The sequence below is a fragment of the Colobus angolensis genome, unplaced genomic scaffold (genome assembly GCF_000951035.1).
Source record: "Colobus angolensis palliatus isolate OR3802 unplaced genomic scaffold, Cang.pa_1.0 Scaffold40, whole genome shotgun sequence".
NCBI lineage: Eukaryota > Metazoa > Chordata > Mammalia > Primates > Cercopithecidae > Colobus > Colobus angolensis.
This window is the reverse complement of record NW_012117377.1, coordinates 1,499,504-1,525,236: the sequence shown is the minus strand read 5'-3', so window position 1 is coordinate 1,525,236 and position 25,733 is coordinate 1,499,504. Positions and strand designations below refer to the sequence as shown.

At 38.3% G+C, this 25,733-nt stretch overlaps 1 protein-coding gene and 1 long non-coding RNA gene across 4 annotated transcripts in view; one reads left to right on the top strand and one right to left on the bottom strand.

The window, feature by feature from the left end:
- CHRM3 (cholinergic receptor, muscarinic 3) overlaps nucleotides 1-25,733 on the bottom strand; it is a 528,952-nt gene that overhangs the window by 191,899 nt on the left and 311,320 nt on the right. The window contains exon 6 of one of the 3 annotated variants that reach the window (XR_001003275.1): nucleotides 3,819-3,922. The exons of 1 other annotated variant lie outside the window; for it this stretch is intronic. The gene's annotated coding sequence lies outside the window, so the exon portion shown is untranslated. Of the gene's footprint in view, nucleotides 1-3,062; nucleotides 3,175-3,818; nucleotides 3,923-25,733 lie in introns of those variants that run through there. One more of the 3 variants, XM_011955675.1, reaches the window with a different exon arrangement.
- On the top strand, nucleotides 3,599-15,782 carry LOC105521473. The gene is made up of 3 exons (XR_001003276.1): nucleotides 3,599-3,768; nucleotides 8,432-8,519; nucleotides 14,874-15,782. It is a non-coding gene; the product is annotated as an uncharacterized LOC105521473 (long non-coding RNA).

Here is a 25,733-nt window from a genome sequence, read left to right as displayed (position 1 = left end):
TAACTCAGTTCTAAATGAAATGCATTATTCGTACAAAGTTCTACTCAATATTTAACATAATGAAGATTGTTAATTCCAATACATCTGCACTGCAGAAAATGCATTTGTATTGCTCAGAGTGCTGAATGAGTAATAATGCAATGAAGAAAAACCAAGACTAAGAGATGTCAAATAAAAACCAAAGTCACAAATCCTATAGGCAATGACATTAAGACTAGAACTTAAGTCTTAAGATTTTGTTATTTGTGTCCTTTTACTGTTAAATTGCAAGAGGAAAGTCTTTTTGAGGTAGCAAAAATAATATTTGTGGGGAGGAGACAGCAATAATATCTGTTCATGCAACTAACTAGGTATATGTGAGTGGGTAGGCACATAAGGCCAACGAGCACTGAGAAACATGTCTGTCAGGTTCTTTCTGTTTTGTTAGCTATTGAGTCAACCTGACCGAAACAAAGACACATTTCACAAGAGTGAAAATTGGTTTCAGTCAATCCTTTTAGCATTTTCCAGGTGACTACATTTTTATAAATCGCCTGACAAAATCAAGCAGTTACATAGCTTCACAGACTTTGGCTGGAACATTAAAGGAACTGAATGATTTATGCAGGAGAAGATCAAATAGGTTGCGTTGTATCTAAATGCTTGTCCCATGAACCAAAAGCTGAATGTGAATTGGCAAATTAATGATTTTTCATTTTCTTCTAGGATTTCATGGTCTGGAAAGCCTTTTGTTGAAGGGACACATTTCACCCCTTTTTAAGGTGCATCTTAAAAAATACTTCACTGTCCTACACATCTCCCAAGTCAGTTCTGATTTCCCTCTCTCACCTGCTGCAAAATTTATTTTTTCATGCCACACTATTACGTTGTTTTGTTTGTATTTTCCTCCAATTGTTTCACGCGTGCCTCTGATACACTTGAGTGCATATAACCTGAACCAGATTATATAGTAAAGACTTCTTTTGTACTTCTCATATTGTAGAAAGATAATACCTATTGGTTATTGCATGATGAATTTTCAGCATAAGAATTAATTCAATACATGTTCTTCATTTGTACTGACAATACGTAAAGGACATTTTTCAGTCCTTTTCAGTTTTTTAGGAGAGCAGCTTTTCTGTACTTCATTAAAATACAAACTCCTTCTTTGATTTACTTTCAACTCTAAACTTTGTTCTCCCTGTTAATGAAATGCATTTATATCTTGCATGAGATACACACTCTTTATTATGATTTAGAACCTTCCAAGACATTATTGGTTGCTCAATAGAAATGCCATAGCTAAGGTTTAATACCATACCTATCATTTACTTGTTTTTTGTTCTCTTGATCCTGAAGTACCGGGATTCCCACATAAGTACCTTTGCCTGAGCTGGGGTAAAAGTTGATTCCTAATGTAAGGTCAACTGGAGAAGAACATTTCTTTCACCTCTTTCCCTGATCTCATCTTTTTTATTCAGCATTCCCTCTAAAGAGAATTTCACTCACAGAATTAGAAAGAGACTCTGTACTCTTTTATTGTATCACTTTTGGAAACTAAAACCCATTGGGTTTTTTTGAGAATTAGGAATCATTGTACTGTGCAGAGTTTGGGCTTTTTGATACATTTCCTATCCTTCAATTGAGCACTCCTTTTATTGGATCACTGGAATAAAATCATGATTATTAAACATGTCACAATATACAATTCTCATACTATAATAATTTATGAAGATCTTTGCTTAAATATATGTTCTCAAATCAATTTCAGTTGAGTGCAAATTAAGCAAAAATAAATTTAAAAATGCATCTCACCCTTCAACAAGACACTTCCTTGTCTTAGTTGTTCAAACTCATGCAGAAAAAGCATCTTGAAATAAAGATAAGGGGCTATCACTTGCTCTTATTTTCATTATATTCAGGAGATGACCACTTTGATTATAAGTACGAAGACTTAACAATACTCATGATTTCCAACATGAATTACAGTACTTAAGACTTTGTCTTCTCGTTAAATCATGCTTATTCATGCATTTTGTATAAAAACTCTGGAGAATAACTTAACAGAAAATCTAAAATAAGAAAAAGAAACACTGAAATTCCCCAAATCTCTATAGATAAAACCCTTTAAGGCTTAGGATTAAGCATTTGAAAATACCAGGAGCATTTAAAATATGTTCATGCTTAGCTTTCTGTTCACTTCCTAACTATCTGTAATATGAAAAGTCTGGGGTTGAATGGCATGAGAGCATTACTGTTTCATTTTCATAATCCAAGTTTAATTTTACTATATCTTTTATTTTAATTTCGGTTTTTTGGGGGGGTTCAGAGGCAGAGAACTACTGTCTTTCTGACTAAATGACAAAAATCATTAACTGTCAGTGACTATATGAACATGATGTGAACAATATAAGCAAAGAAACTAGGGCAAAGTTTTTTGCTTTAGAAAAACATGCTCATACGCTCATATTCTACATATTCTGAATTATCCTCATAGAAACAACACAACATACAATATCTCAAAACGTTATTACAACACGGCTCATTAGTTTGCAGGCTGGAAACGCGGCATGTTAAATCCTTTCCTCTCAACTATAGTAAGTAGACACAGATATGACACAGTTTGCAAGTCTTAGCTCTGCTCTGCAAACTTACTGCTATCATAGGTCTTCTGCGTGGGTATTTTTAGTGCCCAGTTCCTAGTTCAGTGCTTAAAAATCCTGCCGATCCCTGGGTTGGAACAAAGCTTTCGGAAGCAATTAACTGCTTTTGCCATCCCAGGTGCCAAACACACACACAATGTCCTTTTATTTGTGGAAATACACACAGATCTGTTCTGCATGTGCTCAGAGCTCAACACAAATATCACCCCTTTCCCACAGGCAGCAGGAAGGATGTGGTTTGAAGGACACAGTGGCTCCATCTGAATGTTCAGTTGTTCAAAAGATCTCTTGTTGCTACGCTGAGTCGCGGCTCTACTACTTATGCTTAAGAAGATATAACCAGGCCGTGCCCGAAATCCCACTTTTATCTATTTAAAACAGGCATTCAAGTAGATCATGCAATTCTTCTTTGCCCCTTACCTTCAGTGGACACATGCTGAAAGTGTGTTCATAATCAAAAGACGTTCCCCTGAGCTGATGACCCAGTAATTCCTTACGTATACAGGTCAGTTGCAACAATACTGTACTCAAATCGCCAGATGAAATGGTCAGAATTACCCGGTGGCTTGATAAAATCAGCTTACTTTGAGTCTAATCCAAGGATAAATATACAGAAAGCTCCAAGCAGTGGAAGCTGTAAACACTGTAGAACTGCCCCCTGAAACTGTAATACTGCCAGGAAAACAAATATTTGCTGGATTATAGGGTGCTATCTTGGTTTTACCTGAATGCAAATGAGGGCTAAATAACTACAAGCTAGTGTTTAAAGTGGAAAAGTATCACACAAGTGCAGGGGACTAATTCCGCCGACACCACGAACACCAGTCTCCAAAGACCCTAATGATACACTCAGAACAAGCAAACCAGTAGATCTGATTACCAATTTCACACATCCTTCATTCCCGGAGCTCACCCATTTCATCATTTCTAGACACTCAGACTCTAACTAGGAACGCCTAACTCATAGCCCTGTATTTTGCTAAATTTTTCCTCTAGTCTTGAGTCCTCCTTTAATCTGTAGGATGTTATTCTACACAGGACCTCTCTCTTATGTTTTGGAGTCTAGCATCTTGCATCTTCCTGGAGCCCCAACTAAACTCATAACTTCTAAGCTTCTAAGAAATATGTAAGTTTTTCAACTCTGTACAGTAAGTCTTTTCGTGACCTTAAACTTACCTTAGAAAAAGATGTATTGGTAGTTACCAATTGCTTCTTCGGCCTTGTGTATAACACCTGTTCCTCTTTCTGACTCCCCTGCAAAGTTACCAGCTCATGAGAATCTGTAATTTAAGCAAAAAGCTTTGGCAACCGGGTAGTTAAATTGATACTAGTGGTTACTTCTGAATGACTTCAAGTTGATTCTTTCCTTGTGTTTTCTCCAACCACTTCTCATTTCTACTAATCAGTGTCACTATGTGTGATCTATGACACTCCTTAGAACTATGCAAGCAGACTTCAAGAAAAAGAAGAATGGAAATTTGATGAAAATGTTGTATTGGTAACACTCAGATAGAAATACCACCTCGAGAAAGTGTACACAACTCCATGTACCAGGTGGAATATTACTCCTGACCCAGAGTATTATATAAACATCTGTATTTTCTTCTGCAATTAGAAACAAATAGCTCTTGACGAAATGTCTGTGCCCTGGGCCTTCAGAAGTCTGTATCTGACTCTAAGATGCCAGGAAAATTTCATCTTGTGTCATGTTTCATGCTGAGGGGTTTGTATAGCACTAGTGTAAACCTTGGTCTCTAAGACACATTCCACGGTGAATTTATTTCAAATTCCAAACTGAGTTTATTCCATTTCACTCACTTAAAATTCCAGTTGTGATTGGAAAATATACACTTCATTTACCTTCTGCGCAGTGTTCAATGAACTGCTTGTCATGTTTCACCCTAGTAGGTTGCATTTCAATCCTGAGTGTGTCTGTACATCAGTTGATTAAAGCCTTGCTATTATTTGTAAGGGATGTTATAACATGCACTGTCATCTTTCTTGGCATTTTTTGAAACGGTAACATGAGGATTCTGGCAGAATAATATGGTAGTTGCTACTCTTTGCTTATACCTATACCATTTACTTGTCAGTAAACAAAATCGTGTTTTCAATGAAGTAGACAAATAGAAAAGTCAACTTCCTTATCCTGTTGTATCTTGTGCCACTCTCTATAAACTGACATGGCATAAAATGACATAGCTTGATAAACTGCTGGAATAAAACACAGATTACTGCCATTTAGCTAGAGCAGGACATGTCACTTTGAGGACATGGCCTCAACAAATGTCAGTTCTAGAGGAGGAAGGATAGAACTGAAATGAGGGATCTGGTTCTTTGTTGTGTATGGCTGAATTTCCTGGACATTGTTTAAGGCAGAAATGACAGGTAGCATAAAAGAGTAAACCATACCTTAAGAAAGCAGATTATGTAAGCACGCCCCTCGGATTCCAAATTTTTGCCACACTAAGACTTTACCACATAGGTTATTGCTCAGATCTGAAGAAACATTAACTCCAATCCCTAACGAACTGATAACAACCAATAACCACATTAGTTGTTATTTAGTAACGTAACAACGATAAAAATCTTGGGGGTGTGTGTGTGTCTTTTCTTGAGTTCTATATCAGGATTTTATAATGCTGAGAGAGTTGTCTATTAAGAAACATATTTCAACTTTATTCCAAAGAAATGGTCCCCACTCCTCTCTGTGATACTGTTAATGTCCAGCATGGCTCTTGGTATCAAGAGGATCTATTCTATGCTTTCCTGGTACCAGCATAATTAAGTCCACAAAACTGGTTGCTTTCAAGGCCAATAGCTATTCAAGTCTACTTCCTCTGCAAGTGTACAGTTTTAATACACCCATAAGCCTTATTCAGGATCTCAATCTTTTGCAGTTGAGACATGAATCCAAGAAGACTGTTTGAGAAGCTCACAATTCAATTCAGATCTTACATTTGAACTTTTTCTATTTTGGAAAATGTACTCCTGGTAACTTTATTCATGCAAAAAAAAAAAAAAACATGAAAAAACTGTAAGTGATCGAGAACATTCGTTTTACTGGCATTGAGGACATTTCAATTATCATCTCTTAATATGTCATCTCATAACTATCTTCTGGAACAAATATTCTTCAAATATGCCATATGGATGGTTAAAATCAAAACAGACTATTAATAACAAATCTAAACCAAGCCAGACAACCAAATACACATACAAATAAACCAAATGAACCCTCCTGTACATTCTCATTTTTTCAGAGAGCTACATCCCTGCTCCACTTGAGCTACGTTTGGGCTCCTCCTTTCATCCAGCAACGTTTTTTAAAGTTTAGGTTCTTCTTTCCTTTCCCTTCTTCTCCCTTCCCCTCTTCCTCTTCTTTTTTTTAATCCTCACTATTTTAGGACCCACTGGTTAGCTTTCTTTATTACCAAATTAAAAATAGTATTTATTCACTCTCTTGCAAAAAAGCCACAAAACGACTCTTTTGAGAGTCACACTGTTTAGCTGTAAACATCATTTCCCCCTGTGAGGGGCTGGGGTCCCAGTGAAGCCTTCTACATTTAACAAAGGCTTTGGTACACGGCTTAAAGTCTTAATATCCAACCCAAGATCCTCGATGATGTCAATGCCCTTTTCAGTTATCATCCAGCACCAGCTTTACAGTTTCCTATTATTCACTATGATAGTCTTTTTGAGCCTCCACCCTGTTTCAGCCAGTCACAATCATGGCCACCCCAAACTTGGCCACCTCTATACTTGTTCTCTCTCTGAAGTTATTCTCTAAATGGCACCATCCAACTTTTCAACTCTACTGACTTCGTATTTCCACTCCATCTGTTCTACAACCTCATTCAGATCTCAAATCTCTTAAAAGTATCACTTAATTTACTTCTAAAAGCTCCCCTTGGCTCTCCTTTCTTCTCTCTTTTACCTAGACATCATAGCCCATCATTTCAAACATCCTCCTGTCAGTACCCACTTCTCGCTTGAATTCTTGTCATCCCTCCACATTTTCCTCCAAAATTTCAACCCAAGATCAATGCAAGTATTTTATGTCTGTTTCCATATACCGGGTTGCTACATTCTGGATAACTTCATGTGACTCTGCAGAATGGTACGGGTACAAAGCCCTGGTCTTCAACATCACTAGGACTTCAACACCGTCCACATTTTCTTCCACATCTCTTTTTCTTTCAAGCTTTAACTGTTTCTTCCAATCCAACATTATGTACCAACTGCCACTTCCTCACTCTCAGCAAAGCCCTCCTGTCCTAATTTACAGGTAAAATAGCCCATGGGGTGAGAATTCATTCAATTTCCTTTCCTCCCAATGAACTGATTCCAGTGTAACTCTTTGCTACCCAACTCATTAGAAAAGATATCTTTTCTCTTATCCAAAACTAATCTTCCCACCTTTACTCTGGATCCTACCTTCTTCCCTCTTTATCTGCTTTATTAGCAATCCCACTTCGCACACAAACCATCAACCTCTCCCATCCCACTGGTTTCTGTGCAGTGGTGCACTGAAGCTGATAGCTAACTCTGGGTATCTTCTCAAATCGGCATTCTGCCTTGATAGTTTTACCCCAGCCATGGTGAGGGTATTTACGCCATGGTCATCTGTAATAGCTACAAATTAGAGCTTTTATTTCTCCTCTGGAGGCCTGGTTTATCAGAACACCACTGCATACAAGCCTTGTCAAAACAAAACAAACCAAATGATTGACAAAAATTCTTGTACATAGCCTATTTCCTCCTCTAGTTATAGTGCCCTCTGTCCTCTTATGTTCTAACTACTTAAAATATGTAGTGTGTACACAATCATTTGCTCTTAACCAATCTAAATACGCCTTTAATTCTTAACAGTTCTTCACTGAAGCTGGTATTTCCAAGGTAATCAGTAACCTCACAGTTGATAAACTTAATGGGTACTTTTCAGTTTTTACTCACTTAATCTGTGGTATTTGATACTGTTAGCCACTCCTGTCTTATAATTCACTCTTTCCCTGGCTTCAGGACATCATCATTCCCTAAATTCCCCCTTACTTCTTCTTTTCAGGGTTCTTTTCATTTGTCCACCTTTTAACAAGTTCTTCCACAGTACTCTTTCTCAGCTTAAACTATCGGCAAAATCTTCATTCCATGTAATGCCATGTCTCTCTCACATCTCTCTCACATGCTGTAGTTATCACTGTACAACTACCCACTTAGGTTGTTCAAGAGATCAGGCATCTCAAACCCCAAACTCACCAAATTTTGCCTCCTTCCTTGTCATCTCACCTACTCTGGTTCTCCTGCCCCTCAGTCTATTCTTCACAACTGAGTTGAGCTAATATTTTCTAGGCACAATTCTGATTGTATCCACACTGGATTAAAACACTTGAATTTCTTCCCTACCTCTTGAGCTACTTCTGCAGCCTCATTTTCCATGAGGCTTTCTCTTCTTGCTGTGTTATGTGTTGGTGCAATTTCTGTCCTTTCTATCTCCTCCCCGTCCTGTGCCTGTGCGCCCTTCTACTGCAGGGCCTTGGCACAATCTGTCTTCTGTCTCTGCTCATCCTGCCTCACCCAAGTAACTTTGATTTATCTTTCAGGTCTCAGCTTAATGGGACCTTCCACAAAAAACTTTCCCTGAGCATTCTTGACAAGCTCAAATTCCACTATCAGGGGCTCTCAGAGCACCCTACGCTGCCACCTTTCCTTTGAAGCATTATGGGTTAGGTGCAGCATCAGAAAAGCAGCTTTTTGTTTGTAAAATTACTAACACCTGTTTCTCTCTTTAGATGATGCGCTCCATGAGGGCCAAGGCTGTCCGTTCTTGTTCACCACTGCACACTCAGGAGCTCATGGCGTGCTGTCTGTGCTAGTGCTGTATTTATTGAATTAATGAATGAAGATCCTGGAAATTTCCAGAAGTTCTTCAAATGCAAAAACTAATAGAAGGCTGGGTTTCCCGCAGGCAAGCAAAAAGCAGTTTTAAGTCAGTGAACTAAGGCCTTGAGAGACATCTCCTAATTTTGTAAGCATTGCTGGTTAGGCATACACAGACGAGTTACCCAAATGATATGAAAGAAATCTGCCATATTAACATCGTGTCTGGTTTAAAGAATAGGGCTTAAAACCTTAAAGAGCTACATACGTTTCTCTGGGTTTATGTTTTGTCCCTCCTCCATAAAACAATTTAATGGAACATCATTTTTTAATACTTAAGTAAGGTGATCACACAATTTATCATCCAGACTAAGGCATGTTTGTTAGTGAAAGAGAGTAATCATAACTGTGTCACGGCAACAGAGGTAAATTGCGAGGTCTCCAGCAAACTGGGACAAGTGGTCACCCCAGCTGTGGTTGACATAACACAATGAAATGGGTAAATGCAAAATTCTCTGTCCATGGAGATCTGTGATGGGAGGTATAGAATAACTAAGCCCAACATACAGGGAGGCTTCTCATCAATGTGATGTTGGTGTTGGCGCAAATCGTGGAATAAGCAATGCATCTTCAGTAACGTAGTATACAGAATAAAATTACAGTTGCATTAATCATTCTACATTTTATTTGGAGGTTGTTCTGTTTGTTATTTTATTTTATGCCCCACAACACACCTATTTTAATTCCTCAAAAAGCCTGTGTTGAGCAATGGGCCAGGGACAATTGTGATGGAAAGGAAGAACAAGATATCAACCATCCCTAGAGAATCGACAGTATAATTACAGGGCAAATAGTATCATCCATAATTATAGATGAAGAAATGGACACCCAGAACTCAGAAGTGACTTGGTTAAGGGTATGCAGATGATAAACAGTATAACCGGAACTGTAATTCAGGTCTGTGACTTCCAATTTGGAATTCACTTTATTTGGCTCAGCTGCCTCCCAGAAATGGAGTGAACACACTTAATGTACTTTATGCTCTTGTCTTCTACTGCACAGAAAGGCCCATGAAGTACGTTTACACAGTCTTTGCAGAAGCAGATTGTGCTGGGCACAGCGGGCGGTGTTGGTGCTGCCCGTGTGGACTTCCTTTTTAGGCACTGGCATCTGGCCCTGTGTCAAGGATTTGAAGGGGATTTAAAAGGCCAAACACATCTCTGATTAACTTGTCGCTGTATCATACCTATGTTTAAATCCTGGGTAAATTAAAAGGCCAAAAATATGTCTTTTTACTTTATGATCAAATTCCACTGCAGAGGAGTAATGAAATAGTCCAGATATGGTCAGGGGAGAACCCTGGGGATAACAGGCCATCTCTACTCAATCAAATGTGGGTATTTGTCCATGATGAAACATTGGACCTTCTCATTAAAGAGAAACACTCATTTATTAGTGCTTTAGGGTTTACAAAATACAGTCTCTACCAAATAGATTTATCACTGCTCTCAGATTTCTAAGGGAAATAGCTTTTGAGATTGCAATGCAAGTATTCGAGGAAACGTGGCATTATGCTTATATTCTTCTAAATGCTAGCCACAGACACTTGTTAAAATGTAAAGTATTTTCAGTAGTCAGAAATACCCCAGCTTACAGAGAGTTCTGTTTTTTCATTCATTCCAACTACACAGTTCTGTTAGTATAAGATCCTGACAATAAAACTGAAAGGTGAATTTTGTCATTTTCAGCTTTCAATAGAAATTTCACTTATTTTCCAGAAATATTTCCTAAGTAAGAGATTACTTTCAAATAATCTTTTTTCTTCTTCTGACCTAAAGAGAATTCTGCAAAGGACAAAAGCAAAATTAAAGTAGCTCACAAACCAGCTAAGTCATTCAAATCACAACCAAGGATAACTAAAATAGAAGACTCCTAAAGTTACCTGAAATTGATCAGGGACCAAGATAACTGGAACAATTACAGTGAATAAAATTATTTTTTAAACATCTACAAAATTATTGATCCTGTGCTCATGACAAAGATAGATATAATGTATAATTGAGATAAAAAACTTCTCTTTTTGAGTAGTCTGAGAATTTATCTTAAAGGGAGAGTTTTCTTTGTTGGGAATATTTCTGAATGGGCTTACTAGAGGCAAAGGCTGAGATCAAAAGTCATCTAAGTCTGGGGGGATCTGCTCTGGGGATCCCTGGTGAGGATCTAGCTATAGCTAGAGGGGAATGGGGCTGGGTGTGGAGCCTGAGACCAGCTTGGGCAATAGAGTGAGACTTCATCTCTACAATATGGTGGTGCATGCCTGTAGTCCCAGCTACTCAGGAGGCTGAAGCAGGAGGATCCCTTGAGCCCAGGAGTTTGAGGCTGCAGTAAGCTATGATCACACCCTTGTTCTTTAGTCTGGGCAACAGAGTGAGACCCTGTCACTAGAAAAAAAAGAGAGAGAGAGAGAGAGAGAGAGAGAAGGGAATGGAGATGAGAAGATAGAGACAGAGGGAGTGTGGCAGTGGACTAAAGAGATGGTGGAAGGAGACCTATTGTTTTGTGATCCTCTCCTCAGAACCCCTCAAGCCCTCTGGAACTTGATGAATTCATTAATATTTATCAATAATAATAATTTATTACTTCTTACTATTTAATATTAATATCATGTATTATTAACAATTAATGATTTATTAAATCTTTGGGCTGATGGATGGAATGGGGGTCTGGGTGGCCAAGCTTTACTGAACCACATGGAAAGAGGAGTGCAGACACTGGGGACTGAATAGGAGTAAACTCTTGAGTAATGTTCAAGACTTTTGGGGAGCACCCTGGACTCAAAGGATGCAAAGTTGGATGGGGGTCAGTAAAGTTTACCCAGTCTCAGAGGAGGAAGAAAACTCCAATTTGTTATTGGGGTTACAGACACGATCCATGCATGACCTCAAAACCTTATGGTGTAGTGGTAGAAACAGAAGGAATGAGAAAATGAAGGAATCTCATCTGTGCCACCGCAGCTGCATCTGTACAATGTCAAGGGCCCAGAAGGAGGTCTCACTGACACTACCTGGGAACTCAGGGCGGTATCGTGGGGAGGTGGCATTTTTGCTGGGTCTTGCAGAATGAGTAAGAGTGGTCAAATAGTTTTGAAAACTCAGAACAGTATTATTTCAGTTTCCTAAAATGAAGCCAAACAAAGCTGGGAAAGAAGGAGATGGGCTTTCTTGGTGGGAGGTATAGCATGAATGAAGTTAGGAACACAGCAGGATTTTTGGGGTGTGGTAAGAGGTACCAGGGTACATGGTTGAGGAATGGTCAACCTTCACTCCAAAGCCAAATGTATTAAGGCCTTAAAGGCTATGCTTATTTTCTTTATGCTTAGAAAGAAGCAACTGGTCAAGAATTGAGATATAAGAAAAAAATATTAATTGACTTTATCTAAACTTGGCATTCAATACAGTTACTAAATTCTCTGTCTGGTACCTGGTTAAACAACTAAATAATACTCAGTAAACTATTCTAATTTAAGTGCTTAACTGAAGCTTGTATCCAAAGTGAACCATAGGTCCCCTCCTCATCTCTTCATACCCTCCTCCTCATATGTCACATACCCAAACCCATAACATATCTATCTCCACAGTTTTAACAATCTTAATCATTTACAATGCTATTTCTCATCATTTAGGTTGTTGGGTGTTCTTGCATTATCAGCCTGCCTATAGATATGGAATTAGTAAGATTATACAAAATATCTGCCCAACTTAGATCACAGAATTTTGTAATTTCCTGATCAACTGCAAGACTGATCTTCCATAATATGGATGTAGTTATATACATACATACACATATATATGGGTATAGTTCCATATATAGAGAGTATCTATATGCATACAGCTATATATATATTTCCATAATATGGATATAGCTATACATATAACACATAGATGCAGATAATGGAACGACTGTTATTTTTCTTTAATTGTTTAAATTTGCTATTTAATTGTTTGATTCACAATGGTTTGTTTCTGGAATTCCATGACAAGTCCAACAACATTAACTAGCTTTCAAGGTCTATGTTGGCAACATGAAATTGCCATTAGAAGCATCACAATCAGTGTCCTTCCTCATCTGGCAGAGGTGGAGGAGGACTGCAGAGTTACCTTTAGTAATATCTCATGATACAATGGTGCTTCATGTCAAATAGCAATTAATATCATTTTAACTTAAATAATGTGGATATTGTTTTAAATTTTGACATTAATTTTTTAAAACACCTGAGCTTTAAAGAAAAGATAAAACAAAGTAGCTTTGTCAATAATGAAGAATTTAGATCTGTCACTGGTTAACCTCTTTAATTCACAATTTAGCTACTTAAGTAGAACGTCCCAACTTAAAATAAATGTCTAGAAATTGCCTCATAGGTTAAAGAACTCTCAAAAACTTGTCCCTGACAATGGTATTTCCAAAAGCAGCTAGTGACAAGAGGTTAAAGGGATTTATAACCCCCTTTTAGCAGCTTAATGTCTATACAAAGGAATTCATTCATTCATTTTTTTTTTTTTCTCAACACGTATGGAACCCCTGCCACATAGGCAGCTCTGTCCTAGCTGGAGAAATGAGTAGATAAAGTCACCGATTCAAAGGAACTTTATTCTACTGGAGGGTACAAAATGACAGCTAAATTTATAAGATAACATTGGCTGCTTTACAGAAAGAAATAAAGCAGGCTACGTGGGTAAAATGAGTGATTGTCAAGAGTGTGACTATTTTAGATATGGTGGTCAGTAAAATCCGCCTCAAGGTGGAGACATTAGAACCAAGACCCCTGCTCACCAGGAGGCAGTCTGAAAAAGTATTAGACAAAATAACCCAGAGAACAAAGACCTGGGGTGGCAAACAAGCTTCAAGTGCTCAAGAAACTGCAAGAAATGTCGATGTGACTGGTCTGGGTTTCAGTCTGAAAACTTTGAGTGCTAAATACGGAATGTAGTTGCAGAAAAATAGAAAGTAAGAGAAAGCATTGTGTGTTTAAACATAAGCAAATAAATAGATAGAAACAGAAAACAGTATGTTTTAGGGAGTATAATTTTGGGGTAACATATCTTTTATTATTTTTCCTAACTGGGGAGGGAGTGAAAGACCATATTGCTGGCAAAATGAAAGCTTTTACCCTCTACACGTGTCAAGCAATTCAGCAGCGGATAATTACATTTATTGGAGTTAGAAAGTAAAGTGGGATCTTAAGGAGAATTAATTAGTTTATTTGGAATCATGGTGACAGAGAGTGAGAAGATAAAGAGATAAATGTGAAACTTCTGTTTCACACACTAAGGAGTCAGCAGATAGTACCACGGAACCTACAGACTCCAAACACGGGAAAAAAAAAAAAAATTAAACCAGGAAACAAAGAGCCAGGAATAGAACAGTAACATTGGCAAAAACTGGCCCTTTCTGGATGAGGCTTATATTTTTAGGTGGTTAAGCCCACAAATAAACACCCAAAATTATAGGATGAATGCTGGTGAATGGTGCTGTGGAGAAAAATAAAGGAGGTGGGGGGTTTAGAGAGTCCCAGGGGTGGAGATGCTGAGATGTTCTTTTATGTAGGATAGTTAGGAAATCTCCAACAAGAGAGGCTGGGAAGCCACTGGAGGGTGTTGAGTAGAGACTGAATTTTAGAATATGACTCCAGCTACTGTGCAAAAGATAGGCTGAAGGGATCAGTGCTAAAGTTCCAGAGGGCAACTGGAAGTCTCCTGCAATCATCTGAGTAAGAGCTAATCCGAGCTTGGGCCAGCATAAACAGTGAGAATTTGTGAAATTCTAGCTACAGCTGATGAGTGCTGATGAACGAATCCAACTGGAAGCATGGAAGAAGAGCCAGATTCAAGGATGGCCCCAGGGTTTTGTCCTGAACCACCACAAGCTTGTTGCTATCATTTAGCAACAGGCGGGGGAAGATCACATATACATGGTTTAGTCTAAAAAATAAAGTGTTATTACACACCCTCAATTATCCTTCAGGCCACATCTCCTCCCATGTTGCAGAATTAGCACATTCGCTTACTGCCATTGCCTGCCTATGAGGAGTTCAATGGTACTTTCTTCTTCATGAAATATTCCACAGTAGTTATTTACCAAGTTAGAGACAGATTGAAGAAAGAGTTAAAAGGGTATTCATAAATGAATTTAATCTGAATCGTAGTCTGAAAGATAGTTTCAAGGCCAAGGCCCAATACTCTTCTATATTAAATTATCTCAAGGTATGTTTATTTTCAATCCATGCTTAAGTTTAGCTACAGAGTCAGGGATAAAGTAGGATAAGTGAAGGTATTTAATTTTTTTTTTTTTTTCCAGATCCTCAACAGAATAATTGCTGACAAACTCTCTTGCCCAGAAAATGTCTATTGGAATTATGAAGTACAAAAGAACTACAAAAGCAATGAAAAAAAAAAGAAGGATGTTTTATTTACATCCTATTTCAAAACCATTGCTTTCTTGCTATTGTGTGTCTCTGCAGGCCCAATACCATGCATCTGCGTAAGAAGTTTAGAATTGTTCCTTATGTTTCCTTCTAACACTGGCATATTCACTTGAAAGTGTAGATTTTATTCACTTCCAAAACAGTTAGCTCATAATTCGGAACACTGAGGTTTGCAAAATGACTGAAGGAAACTTTACTCAAACAATAGTTGCCAGTTCTGCCGAGAATTATCACAGGCCACAACAGCCATGTGTTTTTCCATACAGATATTCTGATTTTTTTTATTATACAGCTAATTTTTTTTAGACTCATGAGTAAAATAGCAAGTCAGTCTGTGCATAAGCATATGTTTAAATCTACTGGGAGAAATGTCTGGAATCTTTCTGGTTATTAAAACTAAAAATCAGAATAATGAAAGGCATATGCAACTTACTGTTGCATTCTTTATATAACTTATTTCATCTAGTCCTCCAAATAGCTAGATGACATATTTATCCCCACCTTACGTAAATGTTAACCAAAGTTCGTAAGGTTAGTTCATTTGTCCACAGTTACCCAGAAAATTGTTTGTGGAGCTCAGCGCAAGGCTGACTGCCAGACTCCAAAGTCTATGTTCCTTCTACTACCATACGTTGCGCCTTTGCTTTTCTCATAAAAGTTGAAAAAATGTCATTCTGCTTTTCCTACTTTTCCAAAAACTATTTATGATGATAAATCCAGTTTTTTTTGTATGTAGCCCTTTAGCATTTCAATGCATGTAGCATAAGGCATGTGCATTTGTGCATGCCATGCATGCCTCTGTGTGTACATGCACTCATGTGTGGGGGTGCATGCCTCTGTGTGTGTTCATGCACATGTGTGTGAGTGCATGCCTCTGTGTGTGTATATGCACACGTGTGTGGGGGTGTATGCCTCTGTGTGTGTTCATGCACATGTATGTGGGTACATGTCTCTGTGTGTGTACATGCACTCATGTGTGGGGGTGCATGCCTCTGTGTGTGTTCATGCACATGTGTGTGAGTGCATGCCTCTGTGTGTGTACATGCACACGTGTGTGGGGGTGCATGCCTCTGTGTGTGTTCATGCACATGTGTGTGGGTACATGTCTCTGTGTGTGTGTGTCTACATGCACACATGTGGGGGCGCATGTCTGTGTGTGTATGTACATACACACATGTGTGAGGAGTGAGATGGGGCAGTGCTGAGAGGGAGCAAAATTTTTTTCTAGGTATTAAGTTTCAAGAAGTTGGTGAAATGGAGACAGCCAATCCAACCCAGGAGACAGTGTTTGAAAACAGGGCTTCAGCTCCTTGTATGATGTGGATTGGGGAACCGGTCTGTTCTCCTAGCCATGGGATGACCCTGCTGTGTTCAGGAACCTTTTCCATCTCCTGGATTTTAAAGGAAAGTATCCTTTCTGTCAGTCAAATTTTCCTACTGTCCCATAAATAAATCTTTACAAATAGTCTTCTAAATATTTAGAATGTAATAACAGAATTATAAATTATAATAATGCATGTTTATTATATTTTATTGCATATTCACTATATATAATATATATTGTTTGTATTATAATTTACTTATATATCATGAATTATTTATAATTCACATATAATTATAACATATAAATATAACATAAAATAATTTAGTAATTTATTAAAAAACAAATTAAAATAATCTAAATAAATGATAACCATTCTCCTTGACATCCAAGCTCCTCATCAGACTTATGATATTTAATTCTTCTCTGTTATTTTCAATCTTATCTACCTTTATCATTTGTTTTACAACTTTGCATCTCAGTTGTATATAAAAGCTTCCTTAGTATTCCAAGGTAATTTTATCATCTTGTACACATTGGCCATGGAGCTCCATTGCCTAGAATAATGTCTCTATTCTTTACGTGGAACATCAAGGCTACTTGATAAATAAATGTATAGATATAGTGAACCTATCTGCCAGCCTAAAAGTCATTTTCTCTTCTTTATATCCTCATACAGGTTAATTTCCCCTTTCTTATAAAGATAGGGTCTTTATAGAGGTAATCACCTTAAAATGAGGCCATTAGAGTGGCCCTAATCCAATATCACTAGTGTTCTTATAAGAAGGGGACATTTGGGCCGGGCATGGTGGCTCACACCTGTAATCCCAGCACTTTGGGAGGCCGAGGCAGGCGAGGTCAGGAGATCGAGACCATCCTGGCTAACACGGTGAAACCCCGTCTCTGCTAAAAATACAAAAAATTAACCAGGCGTGGTGGCAGGCGCCTGTAGTCCCAGCTACTTGGGAGGCTGAGGCTGGAGAATGAACCCGGGAGGCAGAGCTTGCAGTGAGCCAAGATCGCACCACTACACTCCAGCCAGGGTGACAGGGTGAGACTACATCCTAAAAAAATTAAAATAAATAAATAAATAAATAAATAAATAAAGGGGACATTTGGACACAGAGCCATAGGGAGAACATAGGGAGAACGCCATATGAAGACGAAGGCAGAAGAGAGATTCATCTACAAGCCAAGGAACTACAAAGATTGCCAGCAACCCCCAGAAGCCAGGAGGCAGACATGGAACAGATTCTCCTTCACAGCTGTGAGGAGGAGCCAGTCCTGCCTCCGGAACTGTGAAGCAGTAAGTTTCTGTTGTTCAGGCCTTCCATTCTCTGCTACTTTGTTACGATAACCCTAGCAAATTAATGCACACATGGCCAAATGGTATTTTTCAACTTTTACGAGAAAAGTAAAGGCAGTTTTAGTAGAAGAGAGCATCATGAGTCTACCGTGCTCAGATACGGCTATTTGCTTTTCCCCAACTATGTTCCATACTTTCTTCTTTTCAAACTTTTTCTTTTTTATTTTGAGTCAGGGTCTTGCTCTGCTGCCCAGGCTGGAGTGCAGTGTCATGATCATAGCTCGCTGTAACCTCGACCTTCTGAGCTCAGGTGATCCTCCTGCCTCAGCCTCCCAAGTAGCTGAGACGACAGGTGCATGCTAACACACCTGGCTATTTATTTATTTTTATTTTATTGTAGAGACAGGTTCTCATTGTGTTGTCCAGACTGGCCTCAAACTCCTGGCCTTAAGTCATCCTCCCGTCTTGGCCTCCCCAAGTGCTGGTACTATGGGCGTGAACCCATCACACCCAGACATTTTATATTTCTTTAATTTGGAGTGTCTTTCCTTTCCATGCATGCCTATAGACTTTCTGATTATCATTTAGCCCAAAGAAGACTTTCACATAAATTCTGCCATAACCCTTGTTAGAATAAATGTATTCCTCTAAGCTCCCTCTAGCTCTATTTGCATCTTTATTATAAATATTAATATATCTTTCCCTGCATTGCTGTTACATGTATACACATCTTATCTTCTGGCAATAAATAAGCCTCGTCCCTTGGGGGAAGGGCTAACCTTTCCTCCTTCTGGTATTACTCATGATGCTGACCACAGCACCCTGCACAGAGAAGAGATTTAATATTTGTTTCATTACTTAAATTGCATAAGAGGGACCTACCTACTTGTGAAAAAGGTTGCTGTGACCTGTGTTCCTCCTTCTGTGACAAGAAACTAAAACATACATATATTTATTCTCTTCTCTTCTTCCTGGATCTGGTTCACCAGATTTCCTCCCCTCCTTCTTTCTTTTTCATCAATACAAAACTTCAAGTCAGTCTTGCCAATAATTCTTCTTTGACTAATTTATGAGTTAAATAAAGAATGAATTCCCCACACAGGTATCATTTCCAAGGTCAGCTCTTCAACACTGCTTTATTCCACACCTCTCAATGGGTGCATGATGCAGGCCCACTTTAACACTACTGTATCTGTGGTTGATTCCTACGTGCAGATCTTTCTGCTCTTTTTGCCTGAATTATCTTCAATGTTCTTTGTGCAAAAATCACAGCCAGTGTAGACTATTTCCAAAAGAGCTGTAAAGGGGCATTTCAGAAACTTCCCTAAACAATATTTCTTTAAAATGCACCAAGCTGGATAAAGCCTCTTTGTGACCTGCATAAAAACTCCAAAGGATAAATGTGTATTACCTTCCCAAAGAACTACTGCTCCAAAGTTATTCCAGCTCTTTCCAGTTGAAATGTCAAACTTGACATAAAAATGAGATGTTCCCGCATGAATTAATAAACAAATAAATCTGTGTTTCCCATTGTCCTTTCACTCAGAGTGTTTTCTGATTATTCTTTGGTTGAAGTTACTGGTTGCATGTCTGCTTCCTCCATTATATTTTACTCCTCAGGAATAGAATCTACATTCTATTAGCCTTTACGTCTCTAAAACCCGACACAGAGTGGGTGTTCCATTAACTTTACTGATATCAGTAATTTGCATATGCAAGCAATTCTGAATAGAGTGAATCAAACACAAACTTCAAGTAGATTTAGCAATTCTTACAGGATGATATTATCACTTTAATGATATTTCTCAATTTGTGTTGCAATTTGATTAAACAATTTTTACCCTAAAGCTTTGAGAACAGGTTTTCTCAGAATTATATAATTTGATTTTAATGCTTATGTTAGAGGGCATATGTCTTGGGGAAAGGATAAAAGAAAATAACCTATTGTTAGGTGACAGTCACCAACTGTTTGCCTTTTTGAATTTCTTGATTTGTATGGTAGCCATTTCTCACCCATCTCCTCTAAACAAAATGAAATCGGCCAGGTGCGGTGGCTCACGCCTGTAATCCCAGCACTTTGGGAGCCCGAGACGGGCGGATCACGAGGTCAGGAGATGGAGACCATCCTGGCTAACACGGTGAAACCGCATCTCTACTAAAAATACAAAAAATTAGCCGGGCGTGGTGGCGGCGCCTGTAGTCCCAGCTACTGGGGAGGCTGAGGCAGGAGAATGGCGGGAACCCGGGAGGCGGAGCTTGCAGTAAGCCCTGATCGCGCCACTGCACTCCAGCCTGGGAGACAGAGCGAGACTCCGTCTCAAACAAAAACAAAAACAAAAACAAAAACAAAACCCAAAACAACAACAACAACAAAACAACATAAAATCAGAATAATAACATTAATCTTCTATGTTTTCCTTTACATGGCAACTCCTAAAGGTGACGGAACCTGGAATTGACTCACATTTTGCTTTTTTGTTCACAGACACAGCAGTAATGAAAGCTGAATCATCCAGCTCAGACGATTTTAGTGTGTGGGGACATGCAATCTCCAGACAACTTAAGAACTTCCTCTGTTGCCCGAGGAACAAGAAACTGGTGTGAACTTGCAAGAGAATTAAGCAAAAAAGAATTTCCCAGAAGAATAAAAGTACGGCTTATCAATGTTCCTCTCTTTTCAGAATATCAAGCCCACTGCCATAAAGCCCGTAGTTGGGGGCCTAATCAGTATATTTCTGGGGTGGTGATACAACTTTGAATTAATTTTAACAATATTTGACATGGGAGAGTGGAATAGCAGTGTGTGGGATTTGGAAAGCACTTAAAATGTTATCAATTTGCACATGGTATCTATTATAGATTATAAATGTTGCTAAAATAAATATACTATAAATCAGGACACACAAACAAAGTTACCTGTAACAGGCTACTTTCTTTGAATGGGAATTCAGGTCCGCACAGAAATATATAACTAAGTGAATTAAATTTGTTTCTTAAAGTCGTATTAAATGATGGCACATGCCTGTAATCCTAGCTACTCAGGAAGCTGAGGCATGAGAATCACTTGAACCCAAGAGGCAGAGGCTGCAGAGAGCTGAGATCACACCACTGCACTCACTCCAGCCTGGGCAACAGAGTGAGGCTCTGTCTGGAGGAAAAAAAAATCAAAGTGAGGGGTGAATTTTATTTTTGTAAATGGTAGACATTAATTTAATATGCCAGACAGAAATTTCTACAAGCTATTTTGATACTAAAGTTTTTATTTGGGAAGGGAAAATGATAATGATTACCTTTCTAGACTTATAAGTGAAATGAACATTTGTGAAAGTTAGCTCAGAGTAGCACCCAGAGAGAGATTGTTCAGTAAAGGGAAGAAATTGTGTACAGTGTTTTTAAAATCAGAACGAACGGCAGTGCCCTCCCTTGATATAAATGCCAGAAATGAATCCAAAGCACCCATGTTCTGGGTGCAAGTAGGCAACTCTTCAGAATACTGTTAGAATGGCTGGGCATAGGTTAATTGCCCCAAAATGTTATCCTCAGGTTGAAATTCCAAGATTAGTGACAAATTTAAGTACTACCTTCCTTTAAAAGGTAAATAAGTCAACCAAAGAGCAGCAACATTTGCCAAGCATCAACCATCTGTTTAATGCTATCTGAGGAAAAATGGTTTCTACCAAAGCGTTGAATGAAATTGCCTCTCCTTGAGGAAATTTCCCTGCAGCCCAGAAGAAGAAGCTTGACATGACTAGAACTATAAAGTGATAATGTTAATAGAAAAATTATTGTCTAGACATTAGGAGTTGACTTAGAGTGACTAACATAAACAAAAGCAAATAAATTCCATGGAGAAAAAGAGGTTTAAATTTGGCCTTTAAAGAGTAGATAAGATTTGGATAGCTGATAAGGAGAGTGAGGAATATTCCAGATGGAAGGAATAGCATGAGCAAGGAATGGGGTGAGAGGGAGCAAACATCCCTATGGCGATCAGAGTCCAGGCTGCACAGAACACTGGGTGGGTTAGGAAGGAAGGAGATGACTGAGTCAATGCACTCTACACAGAGGGATCTGCATTTCTAACTGGAGTCTAAAGATCAGGAGCAGAAGACACGTGATGAATGTGACATCTTAGGAAAATGATCAGGCAATGTTATGCAGGATGGATGAGAATGTGAGAGGTAAGAGCCAGCTAGCTGAGCTAAGTGATTACCGGCACAACTCTAGGCCTAATTTGATGAGGGACAGCTGTCAATCATGAGAACGAAGAGGAGAACTTGACAATCATTTTAAGGACACACCTTGCACACCTTGGTGACAAGTCTTGGTGAATGAGGAAAGATTCAAAGAAGAGAAAGAAGCATGGAGGACCCAGGGGAAACAGAAAGGTTTTCAGTGCCATGCCTCTGACAGTCCCTCTGTCTGGTCTTGCTCATTATTTGTTCAGTATATGCTAGAGAGAGAAGGCTGTCTGCAGACCACACAATCCCATGAAGAACTGGTAGAATGAGGACCAAAAAGTCTTCAAAATTCTGCCTAGCTGAACTGACTTTAGGAAGATGATGGTCAGTGGTACTATGTACAAAGTTCTATGCTTAGGTTCAAAAAACTAACTGCACAAGTAAAAGAGAGTGGAGAACTTTAGTCAACTGGATTGCCAATCAGTCAGAAAATGTCTTAGGAACTTTAGTTATTATTAAGAAGACAACTGAAGGGTAAATAAGAGTAAAGGGTAGAAACAGCTGATAAAAGCATCACATGGGTTTTAATCATTAGTGGAATATAGTTAGGATAAGGGAGATGGTAGCTCTTTTCCTCCAGGCTGTTCACGTCATATCTACAGTATGGGTTCAGTCAAGGGAGCTGCCCTTTCAGATGAGATCAGGCATGTTCAGGGTAGAATGATAGACAGGAGCTGCCCCTTCAGACACAAATAAAAACTGAGAAACTTCCCAAAGCCGCTAGGTAACTTAGATAAGGAAACACTTCTTAAGTAAGAAAATAGGAGGAGTGTGCCAAACTAAAGAAATAACGTCCCACACATCTCTCTTAATTTTCCTCCCAAACACTCAAGGACCAAAAACGAGTCTGTGGGCTACATGACTGTCTCCAATAGGAATATGTCCATTAAGATGCCAGTAGGACTCAAAGGCATATCCTGTAGGGGACAGGGGATGAATAGATAACGTTTACCTAGGAAAAGGCTTGTTTGATAGCTCTTTCCGAAGTTCTGAGGGGTTATGAAGTGAAAGTGGAATTAGATTTGTTCTTCATGATTCTGTCAGAAAGCAGTACCAGCGTTAACTCATAGAAGTTTCAGAGTTTGGGCCTTGCTTTTTAGAGCAATTTTCCAAAGGTCAAAGAAGAATATCTGTAAATTAGACTGACTTGCGAAATAGCGAGCTCCTTGTCACTTAATGTACTCGTGCTGACATTAAATGGATACCTGCTGAAGATGTTATAGAGGGAATGGCATATATTGGATGGATGTGAGGTTGATAGCCCCAAGATCCTTTTCAAAGCTAAGATTCTAACATTATATCACAGCCGATTCTCAAGAATGAAGGAATACAAGGGAACACTGGTACCTTGATAGAAAGGTATACAAGCTGATGAGCAAAGAGCCCAGTAGCTGTTTTTAATATTTCTTTTATGAGGATCTGTTTATCAGATATCACCTTTCTTCCATGAGAAAAAAATAATGAATTAAATATCTGAAGGCATTCAGATATCTAAATATCTGAAGACATTCAGGTTTATTTTTCCTTCCAGAGTGAAAGAAAATGAATCCTGCTGAATATAATGAAAATTAAGACTAGAAAAAAAGTAAAGACAACAGAAAATAAACTAATTTTCTTCCCTATTTTCCTGAGGCTGTTATCAAATATAGTTCTGATATTCTAACTAATAATTTAGAGAGTTTTGGTCACATTTTCAGGTTCAATGCTGTTAGGTTTCAGAGATATGTTTTCCTTATTCTTTTGGGTATGCAATCTGTTATAACCAATCTGTAAACATTTAGTCACTATTCCTATGTATTATCAAATAATTCCACTTCTGAGAATTTACACAAAGGAATTAATGTGGAATACACAAAAATACTTTATGCACGAAGACATACATCCTAATTTTATTGTTGTGAACAATCAGAAATAATTAAACAACACATGATACAGCCACTTGTCTTAGTCTGCTCAAGCTGCTATAGCAAAATACCATAGATCTGGTGACTTAAGCAAGAGAAATTTCTCTCTCATAGCTCTGGAGTCTGGGAAGTCCAAGATCAAGATGCTAGCCCATTCAATACCTGGTGAAGGTTCTTGTAACTTGGCAAATACAGCCACCTTCTCAACACGTTTTCACATGACCTCTTCTTTGTGCAGGTGTGAAGGGAAAAGACAAAGAGAGATAGCTATCTCTTTTTATAAGGGCTCTAATCCCTTACAAGAAGGCATTGGACCAAGGCACTAATCCTATTGGACCTCATCTAAGGGTAATCACCTCCCAAAAGTCCCCTCTCCAAATATCATCACACTGGGAGTTAGGCTTCAACATATGTGTTTTGGAGGAATACAATTCAGTCCATAATACTACTCAAAAATAAGTTTTGCAAAACTATGTAGTAAAACAGAACATACTTTTAACACATGAAATAAGAATACAGAAACAACACATGCAATATTATTAAAATCATGGTAAGAAAAACTTAGAAAAAAAAAGTCTTCAAAGAAAAATGCCAATATGTTAACTGTGGTTGTGGTTGACTCAGTACGACAAACTATGAAGGCCTAATTTTTTTCTTCTTTTTAAAACTCTTTACTTTCCAGGTTTTAGTAAAAATGTATATACAGTTTTAGAATTGTGGTAAAAGAAGTAAGTTTGTGAGAACATACCTGCATGTCAACTCATCAAAAAGAATGAACTCAGAGACTATTTTATTACTTTTGAAGAGCAAGTGGATCTGTGAGGCAAGAAGGACACAGACAACCCAGATCCTGGTCATGTGGAGAGACGGCACCTGTATACCTTGGTCAGAGCTGAGAGGACACATGGTTGTTCCTCAGTAAGCGTTTATTAAACTCAATGTTTCTGCAGTAAGACAGGCAGCTGTACACAATGGGTGACCATGGGAAAATCAGCCTTTGATATTTGGAAGAATTGACTTTTGCCAAAAGTGTATATGCTTGACTGGAAGCGTGTTATTAATACATTTATTATATCTGAAATGCTATGCACTGCTGATCAATTTAATAGTCTTATAGTGTTAAATATTTTACTACCAGAAAATGAGAAAGGTAATTGATTCACTTTCACTCTTTGTAGATGAAGTGTTTGAGTAGAATTCTAGAATGCCGAGGTATCAGATATGCATGTTCCTGCCTTTTGAGAGGTCCACAATTGTAAATTAAATTCCTGCAGCATCTAAAGAATAAATCTGCTTTAAACATGTAAGCTCCTTTCCTATATGCTATTCAAATACTCTAATATTTCCTTTTAGACTAATGACTTGGAAATAATGACCTTTGAGAAGGAAATAGGAGAGTGATTTCTCAAGATTTGAAATAATCTAGTCTTAATTATGTAGTAATGTCAAGTATAGACATCACAGCATTCATAATACCTGTCATGGTACACAGTTTTACAAAATAATAATTACCTTTTAATGCCTGTTTTTAGAAAACGAATTTAACAAACTTGGCTTGTCAGTTCTTTCTCAGAATCTCTTTATAAAAATTGCTTCTGTGTATGAATAATTCTCCATTCTGTCTGCATAAAGCCATATACATGAAATTTAGTCACCTTTCCTCCCTTACTTTTCTATGCTGCCAGCTCTCTCTCATCATCTACCAGGACAGTGGTTTTTGATGCCACAAGTATGAAGAAAATGATTCAGGGAATTGTTATCTTTCCTATTTTACTTCTATTTTCTGAAGAAAGAACTGGAAGGTGGTTTCTATGTGTACCTCTAGACCTCTCTACAAACCACTTTGGAAACAATCCTGCCAGCAAAGTGGCCACATACTATGGGAGGCAATGGGAAAACCACTGTAACTCTACCCTAAGCAAGGCCACAGGTTTTAGCTTTTTAGCCTTTGGACTAGTGGAGTA